The sequence below is a fragment of the Dendrobates tinctorius genome, unplaced genomic scaffold, assembly GCF_039654945.1.
Source record: "Dendrobates tinctorius isolate UK_male_01 unplaced genomic scaffold, ASM3965494v1 ptg000036l, whole genome shotgun sequence".
Classification (NCBI taxonomy): domain Eukaryota; kingdom Metazoa; phylum Chordata; class Amphibia; order Anura; family Dendrobatidae; genus Dendrobates; species Dendrobates tinctorius.
Window position 1 is genome coordinate 37572071 of NW_027361704.1, and position 14702 is coordinate 37586772.

Consider the following 14702-nt stretch of genomic DNA (forward strand, 5'->3'; position numbering starts at 1 on the left):
TATTACACTTCAAAGTAACAGGCTGATTCTGGATGGTGTAGAAAAGGTGTATGGAGGACTGGGGAGAAATGGAATCTCTCTACAGACTTCAGGACACAGCTGTATTCTGTCAGGCCCTGTGTATTTTACACCTCAAAGTAACAGGCTGAATCTGGATGGTGTAAAAGAGGTGTATAGAGGACTGCGGAGAAATGGAATCTATCTACAGACATTATGACACAGTTGTACTCTGTCAGGCCCTGTGTATATTACACCTCAAAGTACCTGGCTGATTCTGGATGGTGTAAAAGAGGTGTATAGAGGACTGGGGAGAAAAGGAATCTCTCTATAGACTTCAGGACACAGTTGGATTCTGTCAGACCGTGTGTATTTTTCACCTCAAAGTAACAGGCTGATTCTGGATGGTGTAAAAGAGGTGTATAAAGGACTGGGGAGAAATGGAATCTCTCTACAGACTTCAGGACACAGTTGGATTCTGTCAGGTCCTGTGAATTTTACACCTCAAAGTAACAGGCTGATTCTGGATGGTGTAAAAGAGGTGTATACAGGACTGGTGAGAAATGGAATCTCTCTAAAGACTTCAGGACACAGTTGAATTTTGTCAGGCTCTGTGTATTTTACACCTCAAAGTAACAGGCTGATACTGGATGGTGTAAAAAGGTGTATAGAGGACTGGGGAGAAATGGAATCTCTCTGCAGACTTCAGGACACAGTTGGATTCTGTCAGGCCCTGTGTATTTTACACCTCAAAGTAAAGGGCGGATTCTGGATGGTGTAAAAAGGTGTATGGAGGACTGGGGAGAAAAGGAATCTCTCTACAAACTTCAGGACACAGTTGTATTCTGTCAAGCCCTGTGTATATTACACCTCAAAGTAACATGCTGATTCTGGATGGTGTAGAAAAGGTTTATAGAGGACTGGGGAGAAATGGAATCTCTCTACAGACTTCAGGACACAGCTGTATTTTGTCAGGCCCTGTGGATTTTACACCTCAAAGTAACAGGCTAATTCTGGATGGTGTAAAAGAGGTGTATAGAGGACTGGGGAGAAATGGAATCTATCTACAGACATCATGAGACTGTTGGATTCTGTCAGGCCCTGTGTATTTTACACCTCAAAGTAACAGGCTGATTCTGGATGGTGTAATAGAGGTTTATAGAGAACTGGGGAGAAATGGAATCTCTCTACAGACTTCAGGACACAGTTGTATTCTGTCAGGCCCTGTGTATATTACACGTCAAAGTAGCAGGCTGATTCTGGATGGTGTAGAAAAGGTGTATAGAGGACTGGGGAGAAATGCAATCTCTCTAAAGACTTCAGGAAACAGCTGTATTCTGTCAGGCCCTGTGTATTTTACACCTCAAAGTAACAGGCTGATTCTGGATGGTGTAAAAGATGAGTATAGAGGACTGGGGAGAAATGGAATCTATCTACAGACATCATGACACAGTTATATTCTGTCAGGCCCTGTGTATATTACACCTCAAAGTAACAGGCTGATTCTGGATGGTGTAAAAGAGGTGTATAGAGGACTGGGGAGAAATGGAATCTCTCTATAGACTTCAGGACACAGATGGATTCTTTCAGACCCTGTGTATTTTACACCTCAAAGTAACAGGCTGATTCTGGATGGTGTAAAAGAGGTGTATAAATGACTCGGGAGAAATGGAATCTCTCTACAGACTTCAGGACACAGTTGGATTCTGTCAGGCTCTATTTATTTTACACCTCAAAGTAACAGGCTGATTCTGGATGGTGTAAAAAAGGTGTATTGAGGAGTCGGGAGAAATGGAATCTCTCTACAGACTTCAGGACACAGTTGTATTCTGTCAGGCCCTGTGTATTTTACACCTCAAAGTAACAGGCTGATTCTGGATGGTGTAAAAAAGGTTTATAGAGGACTTGGGAGAAATGGAATCTCTCTACAGACTTCAGGACACAGTTGGATTCTGTCAGGCCCTGTGAATTTTACACCTCAAAGTAACAGGCTGATTCTGGATGGTGTAAAAAAGGTGTATGGAGGACTGGGGAGAAATGGAATCTCTCTACAGACTTCATGACACAGTTGTATTGTGCCAGGCCCTGTGTATATTACACCTCAAAGTAACAGGCTGATACTGGATGGTTTAAAAAAAGGTGTATAGAGGACTGGGGAGAAATGGAATCTCTCTACAGACTTCAGGACACGGTTGTATTCTGTCAGGCCCTGTGTATTTTACACCTCAATGAAACAAGCTGATTCTGGATGGTGTAAAAAGGTTTATAGAGGACTGGGGAGAAATGGAATCTCTCTACAGACTTCAGGAAATTGTTGTATTCTGTCAGGCTCCATGTATTTTACACGTCAAAGTAACAAGCTGATTCTGGATGGTGTAAAAAGGTTTATAGAGGGCTGGGGAGAAATGGAATCTCTCTACAGACTTCATGACACAGTTGTATTCTGTCAGGCCCTGTGTATTTTACACCTCAAAGTAACAGGCTGATTCTGAATGGTGTAAAAGAGGTGTATAGAGGACTGGGGAGAAATGGAATCTATCTATAGACTTCAGGACACAGTTGGATTCTGTCAGACCCTGTGTATTTTACACCTCAAAGAAACAGGCTGATTCTGGATGATGTAAAAGAGGTGTATAGAGGACTGCGGAGAAATGGAATCTATCTACAGACATTATGACACAGTTGTATTCTGTCAGGCCCTGTGTATATTACACCTCAAAGTACCTGACTGATTCTGGATGGTGTAAAAGAGGTGTATAGAGGACTGGGGAGAAAAGGAATCTCTCTATAGACTTCAGGACACAGTTGGATTCTGTCAGACCGTGTGTATTTTTCACCTCAAAGTAACAGGCTGATTCTGGATGGTGTAAAAGAGGTGTATAAAGGACTGGGGAGAAATGGAATCTCTCTACAGACTTCAGGACACAGTTGGATTCTTTCAGGTCCTGTGAATTTTACACCTCAAAGTAACAGGCTGATTCTGGATGGTGTAAAAGAGGTGTATACAGGACTGGTGAGAAATGGAATCTCTCAAAAGACTTCAGGACACAGTTGAATTTTGTCAGGCTCTGTGTATTTTACACCTCAAAGTAACAGGCTGATACTGGATGGTGTAAAAAAGGTGTATAGAGGACTGGGGAGAAATGGAATCTCTCTGCAGACTTCAGGACATAGTTGGATTCTGTCAGGCCCTGTGTATTTTACACCTCAAAGTAACAGGCGGGATCTGGATGGTGTAAAAAGGTGTATGGAGGACTGGGAAGAAAAGGAATCTCTCTACAAACTTCAGGACACAGTTGTATTCTGTCAGGCCCTGTGTATATTACACCTCAAAGTAACATGCTGATTCTGGATGGTGTAAAAAGGTGTATAGAGGACTGGGGAGAAATGGAATCTCTCTACAGACTTCAGGACACAGTTGAATTCTGTCAGGCCCTGTGTATATTACACCTCAAAGTAACAGGTTGGTTCAGGATGGTGTAAAAAAAGTAGTATAGAGGACTGGGGACAAAATGAATCAATCTACAGACTTCAGGACACAGTTGTATTCTGTCAGGCCCTGTGTATTTTACACCTCAAAGTAACAGGCTGATTATGGATTGTGTAAAAAAGGATTATAGAGGACTGGGGAGAAATGGAATCTCTCTACAGACTTCAGGAAACTGTTGTATTCTGTCAGGATCTGTGGATTTTACACCTCAAAGTAACAAGCTGATTCTGGATGGTGTAAAAAGGTTTATAGACTGGGGAGAAATGGAATCTTTCTACAGACTTCAGGACGCAGTTGCATTCTATCAGGCCCTGTGTATTTTACACCTCATAGTAACAGGCTGATTCTGGATGGTGTAAAAGAGGTGTATAGAGGACTGTGGAGAAATGGAATCTCTCTATAGACTTCAGGACACAGTTGGATTCTGTCAGACCCTGTGTATTTTACACCTCAAAGTTACAGGCTGATTCTGGACGGTGTAAAAGAGGTGTATAGAGGACTGGGGAGAAATGGAATCTCTCTACAGACTTCAGGACACAGTTGTATTCTGTCAGGCCCTGTGTATTTTACACCTCAAAGTAACAGGCTGATTCTGGATGGTGTAAAAGAGGTGCATAGAGAATTGGGGAGAAATGGAATCTCTCTACAGACTTCAGGACACAGTTGTATTCTGTCAGGCCCTGTGTATATTACACCTCAAAGTAACAGGCTGATTCTGGATGGTGTAAAAGAGGATTATAGAGAACTGGGGAGAAATGGAATCTCTCTACAGACTTCAGGACACAGTTGTATTTTGTCAGGCCCTGTGTATATTACACCTCAAAGTAGCAGGCTGATTCTGGATGGTGTAGAAAAGGTGTATAGAGGACTGGGGAGAAATGGAATCTCTCTACAGACTTCAGGACACAGCTATAATCTGTCAGGCCCTGTGTATTTTACACCTCAAAGTAACAGGCTGATTCTGGATGGTGTAAAAGATGTGTATAGAGGACTGGGGAGAAATGGAATCTATCTACAGACATCATGACACAGTTGTATTCTGTCAGGCCCTGTGTATATTACACCTCAAAGTAACAGGCTGATTCTGGATGGTGTAAAAGAGGTGTATAGAGGACTGGGGAGAAATGGAATCTCTCTATAGACTTCAGGACACAGATGGATTCTTTCAGACCCTGTGTATTTTACACCTCAAAGTAACAGGCTGATTCTGGATGGTGTAAAAGAGGTGTATAAATGACTGGGGAGAAATGGAATCTCTCTACAGACTTCAGGACACAGTTGGATTCTGTCAGGCTCTATTTATTTTACACCTCAAAGTAACAGGCTGATTCTGGATGGTGTAAAAAAGGTGTATTGAGGAGACGGGAGAAATGGAATCTCTCTACAGACTTCAGGACACAGTTGTATTCTGTCAGGCCCTGTGTATTTTACACCTCAAAGTAACAGGCTGATTCTGGATGGTGTAAAAAAGGTTTATAGAGGACTTGGGAGAAATGGAATCTCTCTACAGACTTCAGGACACAGTTGGATTCTGTCAGGCCCTGTGAATTTTACACCTCAAAGTAACAGGCTGATTCTGGATGGTGTAAAAAAGGTCTATGGAGGACTGGGGAGAAATGGAATCTCTCTACAGACTTCATGACACAGTTGTATTGTGCCAGGCCCTGTGTATATTACACCTCAAAGTAACAGGCTGATACTGGATGGTTTAAAAAAAGGTGTATAGAGGACTGGGGAGAAATGGAATCTCTCTACAGACTTCAGGACACGGTTGTATTCTGTCAGGCCCTGTGTATTTTACACCTCAATGAAACAAACTGATTCTGGATGGTGTAAAAAGGTTTATAGAGGCCTGGGGAGAAATGGAATCTCTCTACAGACTTCAGGAAAGTGTTGTATTCTGTCAGGCTCCATGTATTTTACACGTCAAAGTAACAAGCTGGTTCTGGATGGTATAAAAAGGTTTATAGAGGACTGGGGAGAAATGTAATCTCTATACAGACTTCAGGACACAGTTGTATTCTGTCAGGCCCTGTGTATTTTACACCTCAAAGTAACAGACTGATTCTGAATGGTGTAAAAGAGGTGTACAGAGGACTGGGGAGAAATGGAATCTATCTATAGACTTCAGGACACAGTTGGATTCTGCCAGACCCTGTGTATTTTACACCTCAAAGAAACAGGCTGATTCTGGATGGTGTAAAAGAGGTGTATAGAGAATTGGGGAGAAATGGAATATCTCTACTGACTTCAGGACACAGTTGTATTCTGTCAGGCCCTCTGTATATTACACCTCAAAGTAACAGGCTGATTCTGGATGGTGTAGAAAAGTTGTATAGAGGACTGGGGAGAAATGGAATCTCTCTACAGACTTCAGGACACAGCTGTATTCTGTCAGGCCCTGTGTATTTTACACCTCAAAGTAACAGGCTGATTCTGGATGATGCAAAAGAGGTGTATAGAGGACTGGGGAGAAATGGAATCTCTCTACAGACATCAAGACACAGTTGGATTCTGTCAGGCCCTGTGTATTTTACACCTCAAAGTAACAGGCTGATTCTGGATGGTGTAAAAGAGGTGTATAGAGAACTGGGGAGAAATGGAATATCTCTACAGACTTCAGGACACAGTTGTATTCTGTCAGGCCCTGTGTATATTACACTTCAAAGTAACAGACTGATTCTGGATGGTGTAGAAAAGGTGTATGGAGGACTGGGGAGAAATGGAATCTCTCTACAGACTTCAGGACACAGCTGTATTCTGTCAGGCCCTGTTTATTTTACACCTCAAAGTAACAGGCTGAATCTGGATGGTGTAAAAGAGGTGTATAGAGGACTGCGGAGAAATGGAATCTATCTACAGACATTATGACACAGTTGTATTCTGTCAGGCCCTGTGTATATTACACGTCAAAGTACCTGGCTGATTCTGGATGGTGTAAAAGAGGTGTATAGAGGACTGGGGAGAAAAGGAATCTCTCTATAGACTTCAGGACACAGTTGGATTCTGTCAGACCGTGTGTATTTTTCACCTCAAAGTAACAGGCTGATTCTGGATGGTGTAAAAGAGGTGTATAAAGGACTGGGGAGAAATGGAATCTCTCTACAGACTTCAGGACACAGTTGGATTCTGTCAGGTCCTGTGAATTTTACACCTCAAAGTAACAGGCTGATTCTGGATGGTGTAAAAGAGGTGTATACAGGACTGGTGAGAAATGGAATCTCTCTAAAGACTTCAGGACACAGTTGAATTTTGTCAGGCTCTGTGTATTTTACACCTCAAAGTAACAGGCTGACACTGGATGGTGTAAAAAGGTGTATAGAGGACTGGGGAGAAATGGAATCTCTCTGCAGACTTCAGGACACAGTTGGATTCTGTCAGGCCCTGTGTATTTTACACCTCAAAGTAAAGGGCGGATTCTGGATGGTGTAAAAAGGTGTATGGAGGACTGGGGAGAAAAGGAATCTCTCTACAAACTTCAGGACACAGTTGTATTCTGTCAAGCCCTGTGTATATTACACCTCAAAGTAACATGCTGATTCTGGATGGTGTAGAAAAGGTTTATAGAGGACTGGGGAGAAATGGAATCTCTCTACAGACTTCAGGACACAGCTGTATTTTGTCAGGCCCTGTGGATTTTACACCTCAAAGTAACAGGCTGATTCTGGATGGTGTAAAAGAGGTGTATAGAGGACTGGGGAGAAATGGAATCTATCTACAGACATCATGACACAGTTGGATTCTGTCAGGCCCTGTGTATTTTACACCTCAAAGTAACAGGCTGATTCTGGATGGTGTAAAAGAGGTTTATAGAGAACTGGGGAGAAATGGAATCTCTCTACAGACTTCAGGACACAGTTGTATTCTGTCAGGCCCTGTGTATATTACACGTCAAAGTAGCAGGCTGATTCTGGATGGTGTAGAAAAGGTGTATAGAGGACTGGGGAGAAATGGAATCTCTCTAAAGACTTCAGGAAACAGCTGTATTCTGTCAGGCCCTGTGTATTTTACACCTCAAAGTAACAGGCTGATTCTGGATGGTGTAAAAGATGAGTATAGAGGACTGGGGAGAAATGGAATCTATCTACAGACATCATGACACAGTTGTATTCTGTCAGGCCCTGTGTATATTACACCTCAAAGTAACAGGCTGATTCTGGATGGTGTAAAAGAGGTGTATAGAGGACTGGGGAGAAATGGAATCTCTCTATAGACTTCAGGACACAGATGGATTCTTTCAGACCCTGTGTATTTTACACCTCAAAGTAACAGGCTGATTCTGGATGGTGTAAAAGAGGTGTATAAATGACTGGGGAGAAATGGAATCTCTCTACAGACTTCAGGACACAGTTGGATTCTGTCAGGCTCTATTTATTTTACACCTCAAAGTAACAGGCTGATTCTGGATGGTGTAAAAAAGGTGTATTGAGGAGTCGGGAGAAATGGAATCTCTCTACAGACTTCAGGACACAGTTGTATTCTGTCAGGCCCTGTGTATTTTACACCTCAAAGTAACAGGCTGATTCTGGATGGTGTAAAAAAGGTTTATAGAGGACTTGGGAGAAATGGAATCTCTCTACAGACTTCAGGACACAGTTGGATTCTGTCAGGCCCTGTGAATTTTACACCTCAAAGTAACAGGCTGATTCTGGATGGTGTAAAAAAGGTGTATGGAGGACTGGGGAGAAATGGAATCTCTCTACAGACTTCATGACACAGTTGTATTGTGCCAGGCCCTGTGTATATTACACCTCAAAGTAACAGGCTGATACTGGATGGTTTAAAAAAAGGTGTATAGAGGACTGGGGAGAAATGAAATCTCTCTACAGACTTCAGGACACGGTTGTATTCTGTCAGGCCCTGTGTATTTTACACCTCAATGAAACAAGCTGATTCTGGATGGTGTAAAAAGGTTTATAGAGGACTGGGGAGAAATGGAATCTCTCTACAGACTTCAGGAAACTGTTGTATTCTGTCAGGCTCCATGTATTTTACACGTCAAAGTAACAAGCTGATTCTGGATGGTGTAAAAAGGTTTATAGAGGGCTGGGGAGAAATGGAATCTCTCTACAGACTTCATGACACAGTTGTATTCTGTCAGGCCCTGTGTATTTTACACCTCAAAGTAACAGGCTGATTCTGAATGGTGTAAAAGAGGTGTATAGAGGACTGGGGAGAAATGGAATCTCTCTATAGACTTCAGGACACAGATGGATTCTTTCAGACCCTGTGTATTTTACACCTCAAAGTAACAGGCTGATTCTGGATGGTGTAAAAGAGGTGTATAAATGACTGGGGAGAAATGGAATCTCTCTACAGACTTCAGGACACAGTTGGATTCTGTCAGGCTCTATTTATTTTACACCTCAAAGTAACAGGCTGATTCTGGATGGTGTAAAAAAGGTGTATTGAGGAGTCGGGAGAAATGGAATCTCTCTACAGACTTCAGGACACAGTTGTATTCTGTCAGGCCCTGTGTATTTTACACCTCAAAGTAACAGGCTGATTCTGGATGGTGTAAAAAAGGTTTATAGAGGACTTGGGAGAAATGGAATCTCTCTACAGACTTCAGGACACAGTTGGATTCTGTCAGGCCCTGTGAATTTTACACCTCAAAGTAACAGGCTGATTCTGGATGGTGTAAAAAAGGTGTATGGAGGACTGGGGAGAAATGGAATCTCTCTACAGACTTCATGACACAGTTGTATTGTGCCAGGCCCTGTGTATATTACACCTCAAAGTAACAGGCTGATACTGGATGGTTTAAAAAAAGGTGTATAGAGGACTGGGGAGAAATGGAATCTCTCTACAGACTTCAGGACACGGTTGTATTCTGTCAGGCCCTGTGTATTTTACACCTCAATGAAACAAGCTGATTCTGGATGGTGTAAAAAGGTTTATAGAGGACTGGGGAGAAACGGAATCTCTCTACAGACTTCAGGAAACTGTTGTATTCTGTCAGGCTCCATGTATTTTACACGTCAAAGTAACAAGCTGATTCTGGATGGTGTAAAAAGGTTTATAGAGGGCTGGGGAGAAATGGAATCTCTCTACAGACTTCATGACACAGTTGTATTCTGTCAGGCCCTGTGTATTTTACACCTCAAAGTAACAGGCTGATTCTGAATGGTGTAAAAGAGGTGTATAGAGGACTGGGGAGAAATGGAATCTATCTATAGACTTCAGGACACAGTTGGATTCTGTCAGACCCTGTGTATTTTACACCTCAAAGAAACAGGCTGATTCTGGATGGTGTAAAAGAGGTGTATAGAGAATTGGGGAGAAATGGAATATCTCTACTGACTTCAGGACACAGTTGTATTCTGTCAGGCCCTGTGTATATTACACCTCAAAGTAACAGGCTGATTCTGGATGGTGTAGAAAAGTTGTATAGAGGACTGGGGAGAAATGGAATCTCTCTACAGACTTCAGGACACAGCTGTATTCTGTCAGGCCCTGTGTATTTTACACCTCAAAGTAACAGGCTGATTCTGGATGGTGTAAAAGAGGTGTATAGAGGACTGGGGAGAAATGGAATCTCTCTGCAGACATCATGACACAGTTGGATTCTGTCAGGCCCTGTGTATTTTACACCTCAAAGTAACAGGCTGATTCTGGATGGTGTAGAAAAGGTGTATAGAGGACTGGGGAGAAATGGAATCTCTCTACAGACTTCAGGACACAGCTGTATTCTGTCAGGCCCTGTGTATTTTACACCTCAAAGTAACAGGCTGAATCTGGATGGTGTAAAAGAGGTGTATAGAGGACTGCGGAGAAATGGAATCTATCTACAGACATTATAACACAGTTGTATTCTGTCAGGCCCTGTGTATATTACACCTCAAAGTACCTGGCTGATTCTGGATGGTGTAAAAGAGGTGTACAGAGGACTGGGGAGAAAAGGAATCTCTCTATAGACTTCAGGACACAGTTGGATTCTGTCAGACCGTGTGTATTTTTCACCTCAAAGTAACAGGCTGATTCTGGATGGTGTAAAAGATGAGTATAGAGGACTGGGGAGAAATGGAATCGATCTACAGACATCATGACACAGTCGTATTCTGTCAGGCCCTGTGTATATTACACCTCAAAGTAACAGGCTGATTCTGGATGGTGTAAAAGAGGTGTATAGAGCACTGGGGAGAAATGGAAACTCTCTATAGACTTCAGGACACAGATGGATTCTTTCAGACCCTGTGTATTTTACACCTCAAAGTAACAGGCTGATTCTGGATGGTGTAAAAGAGGTGTATAAATGACTGGGGAGAAATGGAATCTCTCAACAGACTTCAGGACACAGTTGGATTCTGTCAGGCTCTATTTATTTTACACCTCAAAGTAACAGGCTGATTCTGGATGGTGTAAAAAAGGTGTATTGAGGAGTCGGGAGAAATGGAATCTCTCTACAGACTTCAGGACACAGTTGTATTCTGTCAGGCCCTGTGTATTTTACACCTCAAAGTAACAGGCTGATTCTGGATGGTGTAAAAAAGGTTTATCGAGGACTTGGGAGAAATGGAATCTCTCTACAGACTTCAGGACACAGTTGGATTCTGTCAGGCCCTGTGAATTTTACACCTCAAAGTAACAGGCTGATTCTGGATGGTGTAAAAAAGGTGTATGGAGGACTGGGGAGAAATGGAATCTCTCTACAGACTTCATGACACAGTTGTATTGTGCCAGGCCCTGTGTATATTACACCTCAAAGTAACAGGCTGATACTGGATGGTTTAAAAAAAGGTGTATAGAGGACTGGGGAGAAATGGAATCTCTCTACAGACTTCAGGACACGGTTGTATTCTGTCAAGCTCTGTGTATTTTACACCTCAATGAAACAAGCTGATTCTGGATGGTGTAAAAAGGTTTATAGAGGACTGGGGAGAAATGGAATCTCTCTACAGACTTCAGGAAACTGTTGTATTCTGTCAGGCTCCATGTATTTTACACGTCAAAGTAACAAGCTGATTCTGGATGGTGTAAAAAGGTTTATAGAGGGCTGGGGAGAAATGGAATCTCTCTACAGACTTCATGACACAGTTGTATTCTGTCAGGCCCTGTGTATTTTACACCTCAAAGTAACAGGCTGATTCTGAATGGTGTAAAAGAGGTGTATAGAGGACTGGGGAGAAATGGAATCTATCTATAGACTTCAGGACACAGTTGGATTCTGTCAGACCCTGTGTATTTTACACCTCAAAGAAACAGGCTGATTCTGGATGGTGTAAAAGAGGTGTATAGAGAATTGGGGAGAAATGGAATATCTCTACTGACTTCAGGACACAGTTGTATTCTGTCAGGCCCTGTGTATATTACACCTCAAAGTAACAGGCTGATTCTGGATGGTGTAGAAAAGTTGTATAGAGGACTGGGGAGAAATGGAATCTCTCTACAGACTTCAGGACACAGCTGTATTCTGTCAGGCCCTGTGTATTTTACACCTCAAAGTAACAGGCTGATTCTGGATGGTGTAAAAGAGGTGTATAGAGGACTGGGGAGAAATGGAATCTCTCTGCAGACATCATGACACAGTTGGATTCTGTCAGGCCCTGTGTATTTTACACCTCAAAGTAACAGGCTGATTCTGGATGGTGTAATAGAGGTGTATAGAGAACTGGGGAGAAATGGAATATCTCTACAGACTTCAGGACACAGTTGTATTCTGTCAGGCCCTGTGTATATTACACTTCAAAGTAACAGGCTGATTCTGGATGGTGTAGAAAAGGTGTATAGAGGACTGGGGAGAAATGGAATCTCTCTACAGACTTCAGGACACAGCTGTATTCTGTCAGGCCCTGTGTATTTTACACCTCAAAGTAACAGGCTGAATCTGGATGGTGTAAAAGAGGTGTATAGAGGACTGCGGAGAAATGGAATCTATCTACAGACATTATGACACAGTTGTATTCTGTCAGGCCCTGTGTATATTACACCTCAAAGTACCTGGCTGATTCTGGATGGTGTAAAAGAGGTGTATAGAGGACTGGGGAGAAAAGGAATCTCTCTATAGACTTCAGGACACAGTTGGATTCTGTCAGACCGTGTGTATTTTTCACCTCAAAGTAACAGGCTGATTCTGGATGGTGTAAAAGAGGTGTATAAAGGACTGGGGAGAAATGGAATCTCTCTACAGACTTCAGGACACAGTTGGATTCTGTCAGGTCCTGTGAATTTTACACCTCAAAGTAACAGGCTGATTCTGGATAGTGTAAAAGAGGTGTATACAGGACTGGTGAGAAATGGAATCTCTCTAAAGACTTCAGGACACAGTTGAATTTTGTCAGGCTCTGTGTATTTTACACCTCAAAGTAACAGGCTGATACTGGATGGTGTAAAAAAGGTGTATAGAGGACTGGGGAGAAATGGAATCTCTCTGCAGACTTCAGGACATAGTTGGATTCTGTCAGGCCCTGTGTATTTTACACCTCAAAGTAACAGGCGGGATCTGGATGGTGTAAAAAGGTGTATGGAGGACTGGGAAGAAAAGGAATCTCTCTACAAACTTCAGGACACAGTTGTATTCTGTCAGGCCCTGTGTATATTACACCTCAAAGTAACATGCTGATTCTGGATGGTGTAAAAAGGTGTATAGAGGACTGGGGAGAAATGGAATCTCTCTACAGACTTCATGACACAGTTGTATTGTGCCAGGCCCTGTGTATATTACACCTCAAAGTAACAGGCTGATACTGGATGGTTTAAAAAAAGGTGTATAGAGGACTGGGGAGAAATGGAATCTCTCTACAGACTTCAGGACACGGTTGTATTCTGTCAGGCCCTGTGTATTTTACACCTCAATGAAACAAGCTGATTCTGGATGGTGTAAAAAGGTTTATAGAGGACTGGGGAGAAATGGAATCTCTCTACAGACTTCAGGAAACTGTTGTATTCTGTCAGGCTCCATGTATTTTACACGTCAAAGTAACAAGCTGATTCTGGATGGTGTAAAAAGGTTTATAGAGGGCTGGGGAGAAATGGAATCTCTCTACAGACTTCATGACACAGTTGTATTCTGTCAGGCCCTGTGTATTTTACACCTCAAAGTAACAGGCTGATTCTGAATGGTGTAAAAGAGGTGTATAGAGGACTGGGGAGAAATGGAATCTATCTATAGACTTCAGGACACAGTTGGATTCTGTCAGACCCTGTGTATTTTACACCTCAAAGAAACAGGCTGATTCTGGATAGTGTAAAAGAGGTGTATAGAGAATTGGGGAGAAATGGAATATCTCTACTGACTTCAGGACACAGTTGTATTCTGTCAGGCCCTGTGTATATTACACCTCAAAGTAACAGGCTGATTCTGGATGGTGTAGAAAAGTTGTATAGAGGACTGGGGAGAAATGGAATCTCTCTACAGACTTCAGGACACAGCTGTATTCTGTCAGGCCCTGTGTATTTTACACCTCAAAGTAACAGGCTGATTCTGGATGGTGTAAAAGAGGTGTATAGAGGACTGGGGAGAAATGGAATCTCTCTGCAGACATCATGACACAGTTGGATTCTGTCAGGCCCTGTGTATTTTACACCTCAAAGTAACAGGCTGATTCTGGATGGTGTAATAGAGGTGTATAGAGAACTGGGGAGAAATGGAATATCTCTACAGACTTCAGGACACAGTTGTATTCTGTCAGGCCCTGTGTATATTACACTTCAAAGTAACAGGCTGATTCTGGATGGTGTAGAAAAGGTGTATAGAGGACTGGGGAGAAATGGAATCTCTCTACAGACTTCAGGACACAGCTGTATTCTGTCAGGCCCTGTGTATTTTACACCTCAAAGTAACAGGCTGAATCTGGATGGTGTAAAAGAGGTGTATAGAGGACTGCGGAGAAATGGAATCTATCTACAGACATTATGACACAGTTGTATTCTGTCAGGCCCTGTGTATATTACACCTCAAAGTACCTGGCTGATTCTGAATGGTGTAAAAGAGGTGTATAGAGGACTGGGGAGAAAAGGAATCTCTCTATAGACTTCAGGACACAGTTGGATTCTGTCAGACCGTGTGTATTTTTCACCTCAAAGTAACAGGCTGATTCTGGATGGTGTAAAAGAGGTGTATAAAGGACTGGGGAGAAATGGAATCTCTCTACAGACTTCAGGACACAGTTGGATTCTGTCAGGTCCTGTGAATTTTACACCTCAAAGTAACAGGCTGATTCTGGATAGTGTAAAAGAGGTGTATACAGGACTGGTGAGAAATGGAATCTCTCTA